Genomic DNA, 21,793 nt, shown 5'->3' on the forward strand with positions numbered 1-21,793 from the left:
ACCGCGACCTTCATTCTATGCTTTCCCCCCGCATATCTAATTTCCACCAATACCACAATACTCGTGAACATCCCCATGCACACACCGTATTCTCACCCGGTCTGCCTCCACCAATGCCCCCGGCCGAACCAGGCTCTGATGAATCATAGACTGCGTACAGCCCGAATCCACCATCGCCTGGCGTGTACCCCCCTGGATTCTTACCGGAACGCGGTACGTCGCTCCCGGACCGGGGGAAGGTGCTGGAACGCCGGCGACCCAGATCACCTGTCCCTCCTCCATCAGCGGGCACTCTCTCTGGAGGTGTCCGAGCCGCCCGCACCTCCAACACTCCTGCCCCGGCGCTTGAGAACCTCTCTGTGGGTTGGGAAGGGTGCCTGGGTCCCCCGAGGCCGGTGGGTCAAGGGCTGGGGAAACAGGCGCCAGCCGTGGAGCCGGTGTGGGTTGCTCCGCCGACCGTGGTGGCCTCCCTCCCCGCGGTAGAGCTCCTGGTCGGGCCGACCCCGGCGGACTCTCTCGGTCCCTCTGCCCGCTGGGATGCACCGCCAGGTGGTCCTCCGCCAGGGAGATGGCCGCCTCCAGGGTCGCTGGTCGGTGGCACCGGACCCACGCTGCCGTCCGGACCGGGAGCCTCTCCCCAAACTGCTCCTGCACCACCTTCGCCATCACGCCGTGGACCCCTCCTGCGGCGTCCGGCTGCAACCACCTTGCAGCGGCGTCCTTCAGCCACTAGCCGTACGCGAATAGTCTGGCCTCGCGGAATCTCCGGCAGTGGTCCTCCGGCAACAGCCCCAGCCTATCCACCACGGCCCTTTTAACGTTGTCGTAGACGCGCCGTGCCCCATGGCTGCGGTCTGCACCTCTCCGGCCAGTAGAGGCAAAAGCCGGACTGGCCACTCTCCCGCCGGCCAACCGCACGTCTCCGCCGTCGCCTCGAAGGCCTCCAGAAATACCTGGACGTCGTCCCCTGCTGACGTCCGGTGGAGCGTGAGACCGGTGAGCGTCGCGGGCCCCTGCATCGGCGGCACAGCCACGGCCAGCTGCTTCAGCGCCTGGGCTTGTCTCCCCACCTGGGCCTGGAGCGCCCCCAGGAACTGCCGGTTGGCGTCCGCCTGCTCCCTCAGGATGGCAGCCAGGTCGCCGATCATGCGACCAAGCGACCAAGCGCCACAATCGGCTGGGCTGCCATCCCCTACTGGTGGTTGTCGTCCGCCGCTTCCATCCCCCAGTCACGTTGGGCCGCACTGTAACGTGCAGTCCTTGGGGGAACGTGGAAAGACGAGGAAATAGCGTGGCATTTTAACAGTCTTTATTTTGCAGGTCCCTATTTTGCCTTAAACGACGTGCGTCCGGCTCCAGCCAGACTCTCTCTCTGTCCTGTCGCCGGATCTCCCCTTCTTAAGGCAGAACATAGAGACATCGTTAATTCCACCTGATGCCATTTATGCCTCCTCCGGGCACCGTTCCCCGAGCCACTCCCATCTCCGTCCCGTCTGCAGCTGCGCCAAACCTCCTAGATAAGAAGAAACGCTTCAGACTGAAGAAGCATGTGACAGCTCTTAGAAAGTTGATCGATAGAGACGGAGGGAAAAGTTGCGGATCAGTGATTGATTTTTTATGTTACAGTTCCCGTTTTATGTCTGCATCACTGCTCCTTCTCTTTTTCTAATGCACAAGGTGAGTTTGGGTTCTCTGAATATGAATGGTGGGCGGGACCGTCAGAGAAGAGCGATTACCGCAGAAATTCTTACACAAAAGAGGTTGGACATTGTCTTCCTGCAGGAGACTCACAGCGACCCTCACAATGAGTTAGACTGGGGTCTTTGGGGGGGGGCCAGTATGTCCTGTCTCATGGGACCAACCTGTCTGCAGGTGTGGCCGTCCTCTTCTCACCCGCTAGATGTTAGCATCCTCTCCTCCACAGAGGTAGAGACAGGCAGGGCTTTAGTGGTCAGGGCATCTATAGCTGGCATCATCTTTGTGTTTGTCAACATATATAATCCGAATCAGGGCCCTCTTAGGACGGACCTCTTCCTCAAGTTGAAGGATGTCCTGCGGCAGTCCAACAAGATGAGTGTATAGTGATGGGGGGGGGGACTGGAGTTATACTGTCAATTTCTCTGTAGACAGGACCGGGGAGGAGCCTCATCATCAGTCATCTGCCACTCTATCGAGGTGATTGCTGAGGCAGGCGTGGTGGATGCTTGGAGAGTCAAGCACCCTTGAGTCAGGCAGTACATGTGGGTGAAGATGTTGGAGGGGAACATTAGTGCAGCCATGCTGGACAGGGTTTACTTGTCCTCAAGTTATGGTAACCGCCTATTAGCCTGTCACATTCACCCGGTGGGATTTACCGACCATCACCTGGTTACTTTGAACTTTCATGTCTCACCTCCCTGGGGGAGGAAGAAGAGTCTGTGGTGGGATATGGGGAAGGCCCACATTAAGGTCTTTGTACAACAATACACTAGTGACTCCACCGGCAAGATCAAAAGGGTCATTGAGCACTTAGAAAAGGAGATCAGGGATCTAGAGCACGTTTTTTTCTCCCAAACCGGCACCGACGGCCACGGGCTTCAACAAAAAATTACAAATGATCTTCTACTTGCATCGGACCAAGGTCTCTTTTCTTGTCTTGCTGGACCTCAGTGCCGCATTTGATACCATAGACCATTGTATCCTGTTGCAGAGACTAGAACATTTAATTGGTATCAAAGGAACTGCACTCAGCTGGTTTAAATCCTACTTATCGGATCAATCCCAGTTTGTGTTTGTAAACGGTGAATCCTCAAAGACCACCAATGTCCCACAAGGTTCTGTACTTGGACCGATTTTATTTACCCTCTAAATGCTTCCTTTGGGCGATCTTATCAGGAAACACCGCATAAACTTCCATTGTTATGCAGGCGATACTCAACTGTATCTGTCGATCAAGCCAGAAGAGACGGACCAGCTAGTTAGACTTCAAGAATGTCTTGGAGACATGGATGACCGGCAACTTCCTGATGCTAAACTCAGACAAAACGGAAGTTATCCTGATAGGCCCAGAGCGCCTTCAAAGCCAGTTGTCACGTGATACAGTTTTTATGGATGAAATTGCTCTGGTACCCAGCAGCACCGTCAGGAATCTGGGAGTTCTCTTCGAACAGGATATGACCTTCAACTCGCATATAAAGTAGACTTCAAGGACTGCCTTTTTTCATCTACATAACATATCAATAATCAGGAACTTCCTGTCTCAAAGTGATGCGGAAAAATTAGTTCATGCGTTTTTCACTTCCAGACTGGACTACTGTAATTCTTTGTTATCGGGCTGCTCTTGTAAATCTCTTAAGCCTCTCCAGTTGATTCAGAATGCTGCAGCACGTGTATTAACAAGAACTAAGAAAAGGGATCATATCACTCCTGTATTAACTTCTCTGCACTGGCTCCCTGTTAAATCAAGAATAGATTTTAAGGTACTTCTCCTCACCTACAAGGCACTTGCTGGTGAGGCACCGTCGTATCTTAAAGAGCTTGTAACACCTTATTGCCCTATAGTGAGGGCTGGCTCAGGTTAGCCCGGACCAGCCCTTAGTTAAGCTGCTATAGGCTTAGACTGCCGGGGGACTTCTTAGGACACACCAAGCTACTCTCTCACGCTCTCGTTCTACCATAATTCACGTTTTATTAATGCACATGACTAATTCAGCTGCGTTCCGGGAGTTTTTTTTGTGCTTTCTTCCCTAGCAGGTCTCCGTAGATCGTAGTTCCTTCTGGACCCTGGTCCTGACACCTGCCGTGGCCCTGCTGAAGCCTACTGCTGCCATCATCATCATCATTATTATTTTAGATATTAATCATATTACTGTACTCGTAAACCAACATTACCCTCTCCTAAAGTATCTGTGCTCTTCCTCCCCACAGGCTTCTGTAGATGGTGGTTCTATCTGATGGTGGTTGCCCCTGCAGTGGTCCTGCTGTGCGCCTATCTTACTACTCATAATTACTTGAATCATTTCTGTCATAGGAATTGCATGTATTATATATTGTTCATTCTGTACACATGGCATCCATTGTAGTCTGTCCATCCCGGGAGTGGGATCCCTCCTCTGATGTTCTCCCTAAGGTTTCTTCCCTTTTTTCCCTCTTGGAAGGGTTTTTTCATTTTTTGGGGAGTTTTTCCTGTGCCGATGGTGGGTTTTGGGACAGAGGATGTTGCATGTGTACAGACTGTAAAGCCCTCTGAGATTTTGGGCTATACAAAATAAAATGAATTGAATTGAATAGTGTGAGTGACATGGATGCTCCTACATCCTTTTTCTTTAACCTAGAGAGGTCTGTATCTCGGGCCAAACAAATGGTGTGTCTCCACCTACCTGATGGCAAAATGACAACAGACTCTGCTGAGAGGAGGCAGCATGCCGTCGCCATCTACAGCACCCTCTACAGGAAAGAGGCCGACCAATATGAGAGTACTGCTGAGCTGCTTCAGGGTCTCCCACAGCTGGGCCCTGAGGACAAAGCCTTCTTGGACGCCGACATCTCCCTGGCGCAGCTGACTGCTACAGTGGGTCAGATGGCTGCTGGTAAGGCTCCTGGACTTGACGGACTGCCTGCGGACTTTTATAAACACTTCTGGGACTGTTTGGGAGCCGACCTGTGGCAGGTGCTGCGGGAGAGCTTGCAGACAGGCCTGCTACCAACGTTGTGTCGAAATGCGGTACTGTCTCTGTTGCCTAAAAAAGGAGAGTTGTCCTTACTAAAGAACTGGATGTAACACCCAGACTGGGGCATTAGGCCACATGTTGTTTTCTGTTTCTGTCACTCACCTTTCCCTCTCGTTTCAGACACCTCCTCCCTCTGTGCCACCGCCCTCTGTGATTGCAAGCCCCACCCTTATTGTTTCCACCTGTGTCTCGTTCTCCTGTGACTTTACTTCGTGCCAACAGCTTGTTCTGTGCCAGTTTGTCTCTTTGTTTCCAATGAGCTTACCCGCGATTCTCCTGAGTGTGCCTTCCCGTGTTTTTCCGTCCCTCCGTCAACCTTTTTCCTGCCGATTTGGATTGATCCACCTTCTCGGTCTGACTACCCATTTACCGAACCCCTGCCTGAAGTAAAGACTATTTTTGCCTCTGACTACTACGCCTTGAGTCTGCTTTTGAGTCTAAACCCTTGTGGCCCCAGCGGCGTAACACTGGAGACCGGTGGCGTTGCAATGCACAGACTATAAACTTTTTTCCAAGGTGCTCGCCCACCGGCTTAAATACCTTGACTGTATTATCCACAGAGACCAGTCCTACTGTGTGCCGGACAGATCCATGATGGATAACATTTTTCTTGTGAGGGACCTGTTGGATGTTTGCAAACTGTAAAATTGATGTTGGTGTCATTGCCATAGATCAGGAAAAGGCTTTTGATAGGGTGGATCATGTTTTTCTTTTTTCCACATTAAGAGCTTTTGGTTTTGGTGAAGGGTTTATGTCACTGTTGGGTGTGATGTATAAGAAAGCCACATGTCTGGTGAAGGTAGGGGGTGCGCTGAGTGGTCCAATTCAGGTCCAGAGAGGCATCAGGCAGGGATGTCCCATCTCTGGACAGCTGTACTCCATAGCCATTGAACCCCTACTCAACAGGCTGAGATCCCGTCTGTTAGGAGTCATGCTACCTGGGCTGCCTCAGCGCTCCCCTTTGATGGTGTCGGCGTATGCTGATGACATAACTGTTCTTGAGACTGTCTTTGTGAAGGATCAGAGGGATGTCCAGCTCCTAAATAGCTGTATTAACCTGTATGAGTGGGCGTCTTCAGCCATAGTGAACTGGGGAAAGAGTGAGGCCTTGCAGGTTGGACAGAAAGGTTTTGGGTGTTTTTTGGGGAACTGAGGAGTTTCAGAGGCAAAACTGGGAAGGGGTTGTGGACGGGGTACGCACTAGACTGTCAAAATGGAAATGGCTGCTGCCTCGGCTGTCCTACCGGGGGAGGGTCCCCAACAACTTGGTCGCCTCAGCTCTTTGGCACAGACTGGCAGTCCTACCTCCACCGCAGGGCCTGATTGCAGAGATCCAAAGGGCTGTTGTAGATTTCTTCTGGTCGGGCCTCCACTGGTTAAAATCTGCCGTGCTCCTACCTACATCACCTCACAAGTAGCAGCTTTTAGACTGCTGACCGCCCAGAGACTGCTTTACAGTTTCGGTATGCCGTGGACTGATGCTGCCCGTGTGCTGCTGAGGAGGGCTGGACGCATGGGGTACGACAAACATCCCTTTCTGCTTGAGCCCCAGACATTGGATTTAACTGGACTGACAGCGTTCTACCAGTCCGTCCTCCAGGTCTCCAAACTACGCTCGTTGCCGGGGATGAGGGTGTCGAGGTGGGCTGAATATTTTGGCAGGGAGTCATCCCCGGGGGGCTGCTGGTGGTCCCTGTACAAGCCTCCTGTGGACAAACGGACAGGAGATCTCCACTGGAGGGTCGTGCATGGAGCCATAGCCACCAACAAATATCTGGTACACCTGGACCCGGGTTCGGGGGACAGCTGTCCCTTCTGCCAACTGTCAGAAACCGTCCACCACCTTTTCGTTGAGTGCTCCAGACTGAGGGAGCTCTTCGGACGCTTGCGGGCCCGGTTTCGGGGCCTAGGAGAACCTTTCTCTTTACCACTATTTATTTACGGCCCTAAGTATTCTGCTGGAAAAAAAAATGTTCACACACTCTTGAATTTCCTTTCAGGAATGTCCAAACTGGCCACTTGGAAAACAAGGGGGACCCTTATGCAGGGTGGAGGGTCGGAGGATGTATGTCTGATGCTGACGGGGCTGCTGGCCGCTCGGCTCAGGGTGGAGTTTGGCTACTACAGACTCACCAACAACACCGAACGCTTCATGAACATTTGGGGTCTGGAGGACCTCCTGTGTTCAGAGTAAATCTGTAAAACGTTTTATATTGAACCGGAAAAAGAAAATTTTTAAAACTCAACTCTCTTTCTCTCTCTGAGATCTGACAGGGAGCGTGCAGGTGGTGATAGCGTTAGCGGTGATTTATGTCGATTTCATAGTGTAATTGAAGTTGAATTGAAACGTTTTGTACGGCGTTGTGGGAATGTGCACATTGACTGTATCTGCAGCGTTTCAAAGTTTGCAGGACGGCGTGCTACACACCGCCATCGATTTCAGCAGGCTGACGCGGAAGCACGACGTGAGGATCGCGCGGAGCCCCTCGGACTCGGTGGAGGACTGCAGCGCGCATGAACAACGCTGTCGCGTTTGCTCAATAAAGTGCGCGAGACAGACCAAAGACGACATGTTTATTCTTCCTCTGGTCATTGCGTAACTGAATACCCGCACCCCACATTCATTCCCTCATCCTATTGGTCCCCAGCCTACCAACATAGGGCTTCCTATTGGTTCAACATGAATGACAATCAACTGGCATGCGTAACATTGAACAACACCACATCTTCCCTTTTAAGATAACAAAGAGTAAACCACAGTTTCCATCCAACCATTCGAACTCTGTGAGGAAAACAATGTTTGGCACTTTGGTGAGCATTGAAACTATTGAACTATTTGAAACAAGTGCATTAATTAAACAACTGGCGTTCACTGAATTGTTAAGTCCTAACATAAAGTGTTTCAACCAACCTTACTAGCTTCAACTAAGCTCGCACATAACCATGAGAACACAATACACAATAAGTCAACATATATTTCAGAGATGTTTCCTTAACTTCACAAGTTAAGCCTAGCAGGCTTAATGATGGCTCTCCCAGATCTAGTTCTGAGATTGGGAGTCTCTGCGGGTAAGATTTGAGGTGTCACCACAGGCGACATGGGAGCCTGCTGTGACATGTGCTGCTGTGGTGACATCCTCTCTTGTGTAGGCGCCTGTAGAGGTATCAGATGCAGGCGGTTGCGTCTCACCACCCCCTGAGGTAAATCCACCAAATAAGATCTCGGAGTAGTGGGGTTCTGGATCACAGTTCCAGACGTCTTAGCGTCAGTGACCCATACAGGTTCTCCAGGTGACAAGACACTGTGCATTCTTGCACGGTGACGCCTGTTGTAGTGTGCAGCATCTGACATCCTCTTCTCCTTTTCCTTCTGGGCCAGAGCGCGGCTGTCAGGCAGTGTAGGGTCCAGGGGCCTCATTTATAAACGTTGCGTACGCACAAAAGAAGGCGTACGCCGCTCTCCACGCAATAATTGGTATTTCTAAAAAGCAAACTTGACGGAAAAATGTACGGTCCTTCACGCAAGCTCGGACCCATGCGTACGCGAAAAAACGGATGAAATGAGAACCGTCGGCAAATGCAAAAAACACGCAAACGTGTGTGAAATTGTGTAAAACTAGACTGTTATGTAAAAGACATGCCAATACTGCCTCTCATAAATAACACAAACACCCGTTTGATCGATCTGCAGCGTAAAACAAACAAATACAAAGTAACACATTTTCAAAAAGAAAAGTGAAATATGTTCTGCAATAATATTGGCATGTTATGCAATTCATCCTCAAAACACAGCTGTTGCTTGTCAGATGCAATCAAATGGACGGTAATAAAATGCCATGATGCCATCACTTCCACGGTGTGGTGCACTTCCTGTCTTTATTTTAGTTTTCTGCCACTCGTGTCCCCGGGTAACTTCACTTCCTGCCTGATCCTGTCATCCCCTGTGATTGTCGGATTGTTTCCACCTGTGTCCAATCACCTGCACCTCCCTTGTGTATTTAAGCAGTGTGTGTTGTTTGTCACTTGTGGCGTCATTGTCTCTTGTCACGGATGAAGCTGCAAAAGCTGCGCTGCATTTAGAAGTGATTGTGATTTATTAAGGGAAAACTGCGTAGGAGGTGCGTGCGCACGGTTTTATAAGTCTGAATATTTCTGTGCGTACGCGAGCGGGAACAGTTGGCACTGTGGTGCGTGAACATCGGCTCATGAGAAGCTGAGCTGGGCTGTACCCATTCTGAAGAGGAGTGGCTCTGTAAGCGAGTAGAGCCAGGTAGGGGTCATCCGCCTTCTTCAGAAGGTTTTTCACCGTCTGGACCGCTCGTTCTGCTTCGCCATTACTTTGCGGGAACCTCGGGCCGCTGGTGACATGTCTGAATTCGTATGCAGCTGCAAACAAAGCAAATGCCTGTCCAGAAAACTGAGGTCCGTTATCTGACACCATTACCTCCGGGATGCCATGTCGAGCGAAGATCGACTTTAGATGAATGATGATGTCGGGGGACCTAGTATGAAATCTAGAGGGCAATCTCAACATCTCTTGAGAAGTAATCGACAACAAGTAAGTACGTCTTACCTAACAGGTCAAAGAGGTCCGCCCCCAACCTCTGCCATGGTCGGTCAGGCTGCTCTGAGCGCATGAGCGGCTCATTGTGATTTTGTCTCTCTTGTATGCATGTTCTGCATTTGACTACCATGTTGTTTATCTACTGACCAAGTCCCGGCCACCATACAGACTAGCGTGCGCGTGCTTTACATTTCACAACACCTTGGTGTCCTTCATGCAGCTTGGCCAGCACATCGTTCCGCAGTGTTGCCGGTATTACCAGCCGTGAGACTTTAAGGAGCAAACCGTCTTCCACTGTGAGCGTGGCTCGCTAAAGCCAGTAGTTTTTCAGCACCGATTCCTGTTTGACATTCGCCGGCCATCCATCTGCGCACAGCCTCATGAGACAGTGACACTGTCAGCTTTGAGCTGCTCTTTCAGATTCTCTATGTATGAGGGACTGGCAGGCAGATTTTCAATGATACAGTCCACATATGTTTGTGCTCTCCAACAGCTCGTTTTCATCTGGAGACATGCTCGCTTCCACAGGCGAGCGTGACAGTGTGCTGTCCAGAGTGACTTCCCTGGCGCATGTATGATTGTATAGGAGTAGCGCATGAGCCTAATTCTGAAGCGCTGAATTCTTGGCGGCAGAAGGTTGAGTGCTTGGGCTCCCAGTAGGCTGAGGAGAGGTTTATGGTCAGTCTCCAGCATGAAATGCTTTCCCAGGAGGAAATCCCGGAACCGTTCACAGGCCCATGTGAGGCCTAGGGCCTCCTTTTCAACTTGTGCATAGCGTTTCTCAGTTGGAGAGAGTGACCGTGATGCATAAGCCACCGGACACCATTCGCCGTCGACCATATGGAGAATAACGCCTCCCAAGCCATCAGAAGATGCATCGGCTGACTAGTGTCTCTGTTCGGGTCATACATGGCCAGCACAGGAGGAGAAGCAAGTGCCTCCTTCAGCTCCTTAAACGCCATTACCTGGTCTGTGTCCCACACCCAGCAGTTCTTTTTTGAAAGGAGGTCACGGAATGCTTTGTCTTTTTCAGCCAACTGGGGAATGATTTTTCCCAGCTGGTTGACCATACCGAGAAAACTCCTCAACTCACTCACATTTCTGGGCTCCTTCATCTCTGTGATAGCCCGCCCCCACACTAGTAAGTCATCAATGTGGCAGACGACACCCTCCAGCCCCTCTATGACTTCCATCATACACCAAATGGTGTTATGAATGTGGTGTACATGACTGACTCTTCGGCTAAAGGAATCTGCCAGAACCCCATGTTACCATCCAATTTACTGAACACTTTTGCTCCGGCAAGCATTCCGAGGGACTGATCCACCGACGGCAGAATGTACTTTTCACGGCACACATACTCATTCAAGCCAGTATAGTCTGTTGGCTCCTCCACACGGCCGATGACGCCCAGCTCTTCCATTCGCTGGAGCTCTTCCTTGACTTTCCCCATCAGCGGCAGGGGAATTCTCCAAGGGGTTTTCAGTGAGAAAGGCACAGCGTTTGGTTTAAGCTTTATGTGATATGCCCGTTTCACCTCCCCATGCCCACTGCACAGCCTAGGGTACGTTGATTTGAGAGTGTCTAAATCTATGCTGTCAACACGTTTTAGCAGGCCAAGGGCTGTAATGGCTGGAAATCCAAGCAAGGGCGTACTCAGGTGTTTGACCACATAAACCCTCTGCATGGTCTGCTTGACTCCACTCCTCAGCTGTAGTCTGGCGAACCCTGACACATTCAGCGGAATCCGACCCGGACCAAGCAAAGGTGTGCTTCCTGGAGAACAGACTGCTGTGTACCGGAGAATATATTGTTCATATCAGTCTGTGACACAGCAGTGACATGCGCTCCGGTGTCGAGTTTGAACCAAATTGTGGTGTTCCTTAATTCCTATGTCAGCGGTCCATGCAGTTTTGTCGGAAGTCACAGAACCCAGGAAGAAACTGTCATCCTCCTCCTCAATACCGTCCACGTTTTCGCCTGCACGAATGACAATTCGCATCGTTGGCAGGACACTCATGTCTAGGGTGAGGTGGGCCACCACATTTGTAGCACTGGGAGCTGTGTGGATGTCTACCCTGGCTGCTAAAGTGTGTCTTTGCTCCATCACTTTTGTATTTGTAGAACTTGGGCTCTCTTTGCTTTCGGCCTACAAACATTCTGTCAACAGTGGCGGCATCCAGCTGCACTACACTACTGGTATCACTCCTCAGTGTGTTTTGTTGCTTTTTTATCTCCTCTGATTGTCTTGCCTTGTTAATGGCCTTTTCCAGGGTTAAATCCTTCTCCATTTGCATGCGTTCGGAGAGCCGTGCATCAGCCAGACCCACCACAATCCTATCCCTGATTAGCTCGTCATGCAATGTCCCATAATGGCAGTGCTCTGCTAGTGGATGTAAGGCAGTTACAAAAACCTCAATTCTTTCATTTGCCTCCTGCTTGGGCATGTTGAAACGCGCGCGCTCATACACGATGTTCTTTCTAACAACAAAGAAAGACTCAAATCCATCTCTCACAGTTGCGTATACTTGCTGGTCTGCAGCGCTTAGTTTTAAGCCTCTTAAGACGTCATCTGCGTCGTCTCCCATTCAGTATATCAGGGTATTCACCCGGTTGTTCGGAGCTTGCCGACCGGTTACTTGCCGGAATCTCTCAAATCTCAGAATCCATTGTCCAGTCGTTCAGCTTTGAGAAGTCAAAGGGCTCCGGCGGCTGGATGTTAAACTGTATGTGTTTACACTGCAAGTGGATATGTCAGGAGGCCGAGGCATACTAACACCTGAATGCTTTAGTCCAGGTCCAGACACTGTATGTGAGAGACAGTCTGTGGGACAGTATGAGTGACAGTGTGTGAGACACTGTATGTGAGACACAGTCTGTGGGACAGTGAATGCCCCCCCCCTTTCTGACTCTGCTTCTTCCTCCCAGCCCCCCCCCCCCAAAAAAAATCCCTTCTATCCACCCACTCTGTTCTCTCTCTTCCCCATCCAATCCCATCATTTCAAAATAAAATGATGGGATTGGGTAGGGGGAATTCTTTCAGTAATGTTTGATGAGGCCTATAAATTAACAGCTTTTTAGTTTGAAGAAAAAAACCTTCTGTATCCCAACCCCCTCTCTCCCTCACCCTGATTATTCGTCCCTTAACCAAGGATACTAGAGAGACAGAGACAGAAAAGTTATTAATCTCACACTCCCCCCCCTCTCTCTTTCCCTTCCTCACACAAACATTTTTTTCCGGGGTGAGCGGGTTCGGCAACAATCTTTTTAGCTCGCTTCAGGGCGTACCAGACGGTGATGGAGGAGCAGAGGATGGACTCCATGGTGGTTGTATAGAATGCACCGTCACCGTCTTTGGCAGGGGGAATTTCATCAGCTGCCTCAGGAAGAACAACCTCTGCTGAGCCGTCTTTGTGATGGAGCTGATGTTCAGCTCCCACTTGAGGTCCTGGGTGATGCTGGAGTCCAGATACAAATACCTTTCAAGAGAAACGTATTTGTTGTGGCTTGTTTTTCTCGTACCACAAATATGTTCCAACCTTACCAACTAGTTTTAAAGTTTTTTATTTCAATATACAATGTTAAGCCCCATCTTCAAACTGTTTAAAACTTCCAGGCCGGGACAAGATCACCGTCTTGTAGTTTGAATAGCGCTTTTCTTTCTTCCAGCCACTCAAAGCACTTTTACACTGCATGTTATAGTATAATTCACAAAGCAGACTAACAAAGTACAGGGGAAAGTGATTAGGGCGGGCAAACAGTCGAAAAGGGGGAAAAAACATGGCATCTAGCGTTAACTTTTAAAACAAACCCATAGACCATGATGATCTATTACTACTAATCCTCTTTTCATATAATGTCTTGATTAGATGTCACCCTATTCTTAACAAAACAACCATACACACAGGATTTGTTGTCTCTGAGGCTCATTAAACCTGGTTTGACATTTCACTCAGAATCAAATTATATGTCAGATCAGGGTGGAATGATACAAAACGCTCGGGGACCTCATGCTCGAGAGTGATTCTCTTCACTGTGGCTCATCACCTTCACCATCAAGACCACCTCTCTAGCTCCAACAGTCAATTTGGCACGACTGGCCATCCTGAGAGAGCCTCTTTTAACAAAACTGCAACGCGTCAGAAGCCCTTGAATGCATAGCTGAGTCCATCTCAGCTGAGGAATCAGGTGAATCAGACTCAGGTTTTGGTTCTTTAACGAGAGAGGAGAGGAGGTTGATTGCTGGCTGTAAAGTGGCTCCGCCCACTTATATGTTTACACGACTGAATGGCAAAAATCCATTAAATCTTCACCTTAAAGGGGACCCTCTTTTCTTGCAGTATAACTGGGACATTAAACCTCTTCTGAGTGAGCCCTATTGTTATTGTTTGAATATGAACTCGCAGTGCATGAGCCCTGTCTTTGAGACAGAAGACCATAAAATGAAGGAACAACACTTGAAGTCTACGGTCTCAAGGGAAATGAACAGCACTGTCATTGGGAAACGAGATTGCACAACAATAACGTCATTTCATGTGATTGAAGACTGTGATTGAAGACGATTGTCGTGCCCTTTCTCTCTTCTCCCGTTCCATATTTCAGAAAATGTCTGAGGATTTCAGCCGGCTGGGAGGGCTGGCGAACCTACCAGCTGAACCCGACCAGGGTGATCGTGTCGGTGGTTTTCTACCTCATCTTCCTGCTGGGCACCGTCGGCAACAGTCTGGTGCTGGCTGTGCTGCTGCGGAGCGGCCAGGTGGGAGACAATACGACCAATCTGTTCATACTCAACCTGCGCGGGGCCGACTTCTCCTTCATCATCTTCTGCGTTCCTTTCCAAGCCACCATCTACTCCCCGGCGGGCTGGTTGTTGGGCTCCTTCATGTGCAATGTGGTCCACTTCTTCATCAACCTCACCATGTACACCAGCAGCTTCACGCTAGCTGCGGTCTCTGTCGACAGGTGTGTTCATTCCGTCCCCCTTACAGCAAATGTTCAAAGTCATTTCCACCCATAGCCACTCGTGTTTTTACATTAGAATCATCCATTAACTCTTTCTCAATTTACCTTGAAGTAATTATTGCAGGCAAAGGGGAAAAAAGGGGAGATGATCGTTGCATTTCCTGTAAAGCCCTTTTCCTTCTGTCTCTAAAGGTTGTTGCTATGGGCTGCAGCTGTAACAATGAGACCGATTAATGTGTGATACTGGACACATACAAGCCTCAAATGCTTTCAGAAATAAAATTTTAAAATAAAAAAAACAGATATTAGTAAATACACAAATGTGTTCTCTTATGACAAAATTGAATGAATAAATATCAGCATGAAGACATTACGTGAGAACGGCGAGTGTCAAACCTGTAAAGTAACATTCATTCATGTCCACACTTTTATGAGCGTTTAGTTCACCCTGAATATTGTTTTCCTCAACCAACAACAATCTTAACAAGAGGGATTCTGCATCTGTATTTTATAAGAGAATCGTGCATTATCCCAGCAAGCATTAACCGGTCATTATAGTGGGTGAACAACATCGTCCGCTCAGTCAATGCAGACAGAATCGGAGTGCAGCGGCCCTCTGCAGCAGACACAATTTGCTCACACCGGCTCTATTAACAATTTAGAGAGTTCAATAGATTTTTCAGCCCACCAGCGAGACATTTCATCGTCATCCCGGATGAAGAGCAGGGACAACCGGGTCCGGGTGTTAATGGATTTCTGTTGTCGTCCTCAGTTTCCGTGTAACCAGTTAAAAAATAAGACAGCAGCTTAGAGTCAGAGCTTAGAACAGGAATCCCCGGTAGGAAAGAAATCACCGTTCAGCCTGAATGAACAGCAGCACACACACACACACCACTAGCTCAAAGGCAGATCATATGTTTGCTGTGATTTAACGCCAGAGAAATTTCCCATGTAAAAAGGTTTCATACAGTACCAGTCAAAAGTTAAAAAAATAAATAAATGTGTAAAAATATAGCTCATAATCAGGGAATTTATTGGCACAAATACTTGATTAAATAAGCAACGGATGCAAGATAAAAAAGGTGAACCTCGATTTCTGAAATCTAGGTTTTAAACTCTTTCATTCAAACAAATCAATCACACACAGCAGCTTTCCAAACACCAGAGGCTGATGCTTCTGACTAAAGTGTGCTCTAAGCGCAGTTGGGGGCATGTTCGAAGGGGAGCAACCCAGCCGGCAAAGAGGCAATAACCTCAGCAGCAACGTGTGAAAAGCAGCGTGCTGTCGGAATATTGAACGAGATCCGCCTGGCTCTTTCTTCATGACCCCATGTGACGTGTGGTGGGATTTGCTCCTTTTTTCGCCTGCCTGCCCCGTAACATCAAGAGCAGTTGAATTCAAGAGGATCCGTGATGTCCTGACCTGGTTCTACTAGACGATGAATGCGTGATGCACTCCTATTCTACAACAACCTTTCTGCAGCCGGTTTGACATATTTCCCCAGGAGTTGATCATTCAATAACACCCACAAACGCCTGTGGTGCGACTGATTGCATTCAGCACAGAATTGCAAACAGATTGTTGTGGTTTAGGCGGCATGACTACTAAAAAAAGATCTAAAAGAAGCTTTGTGGTGAAATAATAACCTAACAATGTAACAAGAGAAAGTCTTTTGGTTTAACTGGATTGACTCAGTAATTCACTGATTGCTCACCTGGTAAACCATTTCTTTTTTTAGCTTCCATCACATCATTTACATTGTCATGCAGGTTTGATTCACACCAATATGGAGCTCTGGTGGTTTAGATCACATGTCACCATGTGTTTGGTTTTCCCGTGAAGGTACCTGGCTATCCGCTACGTGCTGCGCTCCAGGGAGCTGCGCACTCCGTGCAACGCAGTGGTTGCCATGGTGATCATCTGGGGTCTCTCCCTAGTCTTTGCCGGTCCTTAACTCAGCTACTACGACCTGTTCTACTACGCCAACAGCACCGTGTGCATCCGCGGGTGGGAGGAGCAGAACCGCAAGCTGCTGGACACGTGCACCTTCCTGTCCGGCTACGTTGCCCCCGTGCTGATCGTCACCCTCTCGTACACCCGCCCCATCAAGTACCTGTGGACGGCATGTCGGAGTCCAAGAGGGCCAAACACAAGGTGGGGGCATGTTCAAAGGGGAGCAACCCAGCTGGCAAAGAGACAATAACCTCAGCAGCAACGTGTGAAAAGCAACGTACTGTCGGAATATTGAGCGAGATCCGTCCGGCTCTTTTTTCATGAGACGTGTGGTGGGATTTGCTCCTTTTTCGCCTGCCTACTGTTGGGTTCAGAACTTTCGATCAAGGATCACTACTGTTGCTTTCGGCCCTGCTGGGCAGAGAAGTCATCAAAAATGTCCTTCTCCAAGGCATCACATGACTCCCTCCTGGCTCCATCTAATGGTCGTATCTGAAATCCCTTATTGACCGATCCCTGTTCACTTAATACTACAGTATCAATTCCCTCCTCAGGGACTGAAAAATTATCATACAGTCGCATCCGTCAACAGTGATTGTCCTTCACCATTTACCAATTTCCTTGTACATTAGTCTCACTAAGCGCAGTATCGACCAATCCCTGCAGGAGTACAAGAGTGCAGGAGATGCAGCTTCATCCGTAGTGGACTAGATTATGACTGTAACATAAGCAGGCTTAACGTAGACAAGAATGCACTTTTTCATGGTGCAAAATTACTGACAAACCCGTTGGTGTGAGGATTGTTGTCGCCTTAGTTGTCCGGCAGCTGCTGGTTCAAGCGGTCAGTGGGGCTGGTGCAAACAGATCCAAACATTTTGCAGAAGCTACCGTTTCCAGCCAACATCATGTCTATAGCCACTTTATTATTCTAGTCTCATTTCATCCAATTACTCATGCAGGTCTTCATTTTTTAGCACCTGCTATTAAATGCAGTTTTATCCAATGGACATTTTTATTTCCCTCATGACTGCTGTTGGGAAAAAACTCCTGAAGATGTCCCTCTGGCTCTCTTAGTGAACTTGGTCTTAGTAGCTAAAAGTTCAACGCGCATCAACATTATATAGAGACAAAGTATCTGAAACTAAAGGGAAAACCCTATAGGACATATAATTTACCCACCACTAGGGGCAGCTATGAATGTGACTTTCAAAAAATAAAAATAAAATTGGGTTGAAAACACATATTGAGGGGGAGGAGAGCATAACCAGTGAGTCAATGGTTGAGACCCTGCCCTTCATAGTTTACCCTCCCTCACAAATGGACACAATCTCTCCACCTCCCACGAAGAAGAACCCCGCTCCTGCTGGGGATGAGGGCGGCCGAATCAAACCTGCCGCCAGGGAGGATTCAATGTAGTCTTTTATGGCCTGCCTCTCGGGACCCGAAACTGAATACAGCCGACCCTTCGGGATGGGGGATCCAGGTAGGAGATCGATGGCGCAATCGAACATACGGTGAGGTGGTAGGGCTGTGGCTTTGGTCTTGCTAAATACCTCTGCCAAGTGGTGGTAACAGCTGTGAGATGCATGTAGTGGTAAAAACATTCTGTAAACAATTGTCTTGCGCTAAAAGCCAGGTCTCAGTGGTTGACCCTGAGATGGAGAGAGATAGAAAGATTTAGGGTTTGCAGCTGTGTTTGGGGAAGGGGGTCATCTTGCTCTCACGGACCTTCGATCAGAGGAGCATTGTGTGTTACCCTCAGCTTCACCTGAGTTCTTATCTCAACTTGATTTGTGGCTTCTCGAAACTGGCGCTAAGAACTGTCTTCAAGTGTATAAAAATTCAGCGTTTTTACTGCTCGGGAACGCCATTACACAGAGCGCTGGAATACGTGTGGTGTGTTGGACCTCCTGCTTGCAAGCAATAGTTAGAGCCAGATATCTGCGGAGAATTGCTCATGTAATCTTTTTGTCTTCTAAATAAATGTTAACTTTTGACTTTAATTGATCAACGTGCTGGATCCTTCTCATCAATCTACTCGGGGGGATCGGAGATCCCGACACAGCCCAGCACCTCGGTTAGATCGGTGACCTGCGAGTCTGTAACAGAGTCAGTGCACACCCGATTAATTGAGGAGCTCCTCCCCTGGAGCTGTGGCTCCTGACACTGGTCCCTACAACTCTTCTCCCAACCCACAATGTCCCCGGTGCACCAGTCTATGCGTGGGTTGTGCCGAGTTAACCACGGGAAGCCAAGGATGAGGTGGTGCAGAGGCGAGTGCATTGGGTGTAACCTTATGCACTCCCAATGACCGGCCATGCGGAGTTCAACTGGTTCTGTCAAGTGGGTTATAGTAAACGAGTTCCCGTTGAGCATGCACGCCTTCACTGGTTTCTTTAATGGGATAACTAATTCCCAGGCTCCTAACTAAGCCCCAGTCAATAAAACTCTCATCTGCCCCAGAGTCAATCAATACTCCTAACTCAATGTCCTTGCTGTGGTGTCTCATCATAACTGTGATGAGCCGTCGCGGGGTGCAAGTGATTTCTGTGAAGTCACTCACCGGCTGGTTACCCCTCCCGTAGCAGACGTTGGCGAGATGGCCACACTCTCCACAATAAAAGCACCGACCCTCTCGATATCGCCTGGGTCGAGAGAGCCTGGTTCCGCCCATGCATGGGCTCCTCGTCCCCTTCCAAGGGACGTCGAAACCGCGGCTCCGGCGGGGTCCGCTGGGGTTCGACGTTCCAGCGTGCCGGCGGTGTCCACCGACTTCCACGCTTCCGCCTCCGTTCCTGCAACCGGTTGTCAGTGCGGATGGCGAGGGCGATGAGGGAGTCGAGTTCAGGGGGAGGTCCAATGGAACCATAAGGTCCTGGATCTGGTCCGAGAGTCCCTTTAAAAAAACATCGTATAGAGCCACGGTGTTCGACCCGCTCTCTGTCGCCATGGTGCGAAAACGAATGGCGTAATCACATACTGACTCGCCCCCCTGCTTAATCTCAGCAGGGCCCGGGCCCTTTCCTGGTCGGTCGCCCCTGGGTCGAAGACGAGTTTCAAAGCGTTGGAAAACTGCCTGGATGACACGCAGGTCGAGTTCCGAGCCCACTCCGCAGTGGCCCACGCCTTCGCTCTTCCCGTGAGGTGCGACATCATAAATGCGACCTTGGACCGCTCTGTGGGGAAATGACGGGGAGAATGTTCAAAATGCATCTCTACTCCCTCCGATGGTTCCGTCATAACGCTCTGGGGGTGCCAACCTGGCGCCGGTGTCCGCAGGAGTGGACCCGGTGGAGAGGTCCGGAGGGGCTGGAGAGGGTTCGGGCGCCGGAGCTGCGTTCCTGGAGAGGAGGGTGAGAATCTGCTCCATCTGGGAGCTGAGAAGTCCCACCTGTGCCGACACAGTGGTCCTGAACTCCTCCTGGCTGTGGGCCAGACCCCTGACTCCTCGATCTAAGCCCGTTACTAAATCCTCCTGCTGCGCCAGCCGAGAGGCCTGTGCGCGCAGTGCTGCAGTCAGCTGGTCCAGCTCTGCCGAGTCCATACTGGCAAGTGTGTACTGTCAGTCAGGCCGGAGCCGGGGGGGAGGACAAGGACGCAGAGAGGGTTGACTGCTAGAGATTTATTCCATAAATCCAGTAGTTCAATAATCCAATTATTCCTATATCTAACAATACAATAATGCAATGATCTTTTCCCAAACTAATACGCGGGTGTGGACATGTACGACTACAAGACACACTGGCACAGGACAAAGGGAGATGCAGACAATAAGTATCCATGAGGGAGGTGAGGGAGACATTTAGGAATCAGGGGAGACAATCGACAGGAGACACCTGAGGAAGGGCAAGACACCTGAAACGAGAAGGGGTTTAGACGCCACAATAAAACAGGAAGTATCAAAATCAGACGTAAGACGGGACACAAACACAAACTTCACCTGTATGACAGATACTCTGGTCAGAAACTGAACTTTTTGCCTCAATGCCAAACGCTGTGTGTGGTGGACACAGCACACCACAACACTGAGCACAACATGCCAACAGGGAAATATGCTGGTCATGGCATCATTTCACATTCTATACTTGACCTATTTACAAGTAGAATAAAGAGATACATACAGTATAACAAGTCCTGACAATGTCTTCTTGTAACACCAATCAGGCATTTGAATGACTCTTGAAAAATTGTGGCAATTTATTGACGGCACTGTACAATAACATCTGTAAAGCACATTCCATTCGCTTCCTGATCCTGAGCACTTTGTTGGTGCCAAAGTGTGACACTTGTGTTAGTGAGTCCACCTCTTCACTCTGCAGCTATGCATCCGGCGTCGCTGGCCCAGTAACTACTACTACTCTTCCTTTAAAATAAGAATTGAATGTTTAACAATTATTTTCTGTTGGAAAGAAATGTCTCTGTGCAATCGAGAAGCTGCCCTAAAATCTGGCTTTGAGGGGGAACTAATATGGACACAATCAGTGATAACTTAAGGTTTATTTTTTTCAAAATAGTAACACATCTGACAGCAATAAAACTGAAGTAATTTTCTTTGGAACACAGACCAACATTAGATCTTCTCCTCCTTTGACCTCTTCGGTTTACATTCAGGATTGAAGTGTGACAAATAATTATTATATATAAAGAAACCAAATGTCCAGCATTAAATACATCTGTAATAACCTACATAAATAACTTAAACACAGTTAAATATAATTAAATCTATGGTTTAAATACATGTATTTGCACGTTTACTCTGTGTCTCCTTGAACTGTCTCTGCTCTGTCTTCACTGACACAATGCGTGGTAGATAAATATCGGATCCAAGAGCAACGAGTGTGCGTGTTGTCAACTATTGGTGCTAACGCATCCCGTCGGACCAGGACTATTTATTTATATCCATTAATTAACTTTTAACCGCTGGCTTCGCAGACGGATTTATAGCATACACACGTTCCATTGCGTTGACTCTTACTGTGAAAATCGACGTACTTCCGGTTTAGCGGCTCCGTTTCGTATTTTCGTTTTATGGGCAAAACCCCAAAAGGGATTAACGGAGTAAAAAGTTGTGAGTTTGACTCGTTTTTTGGTTGTAAACGAAAAACGAGAAAACGACTGTCCACTTCGGTTTTACCGTTTTGGATTTAAAACGAAAAACGAGAAAACGACCGACCACTTCCGTTTTACCGTTTTTGATTAAAAACGAAAAACGAGAAACGAGTGTTTTCGTTTTCTGGTTTCTACGGTAAAAGGGACTATCAAAACGTACACGGACCGTTGTGAGGTTTTGTGCGTCCTCCAGTTGTCACTGTTGGAAACTGCACCAAAGTGGCTCACATCATCTAAGATTATAACATTTCGGGTCAATCCTTTCAAAATAAATCAATAACCAATAATAATAACATTAATTATAATAAATAATCCTCGACGCAAATCTAAAATGTTTGAACAGAAACTATGGATCATTATATATAATAGTCATGTTAATTGTTTTCTATTGGCCAGAGACTACAATTATTATTACACATTATTTTGTCATTATTTTGTAAACATATCAACAATAAACATAATAATGTTTTTTTGTTCTCTATAGCCTACTAATAA

The 21,793-nt window shown here is 48.6% G+C and overlaps 1 pseudogene; it reads left to right on the forward strand.

Moving 5' to 3' along the window:
• The first annotated feature begins 13,878 nt into the window (after positions 1–13,878).
• On the forward strand, positions 13,879–14,397 carry LOC144406227 (galanin receptor 2b pseudogene; annotated as a pseudogene).
• The last annotated feature ends 7,396 nt before the right edge of the window (positions 14,398–21,793 follow it).

Source organism: Gasterosteus aculeatus, chromosome 4 (genome assembly GCF_964276395.1).
Source record: "Gasterosteus aculeatus chromosome 4, fGasAcu3.hap1.1, whole genome shotgun sequence".
Taxonomy (NCBI): domain Eukaryota; kingdom Metazoa; phylum Chordata; class Actinopteri; order Perciformes; family Gasterosteidae; genus Gasterosteus; species Gasterosteus aculeatus.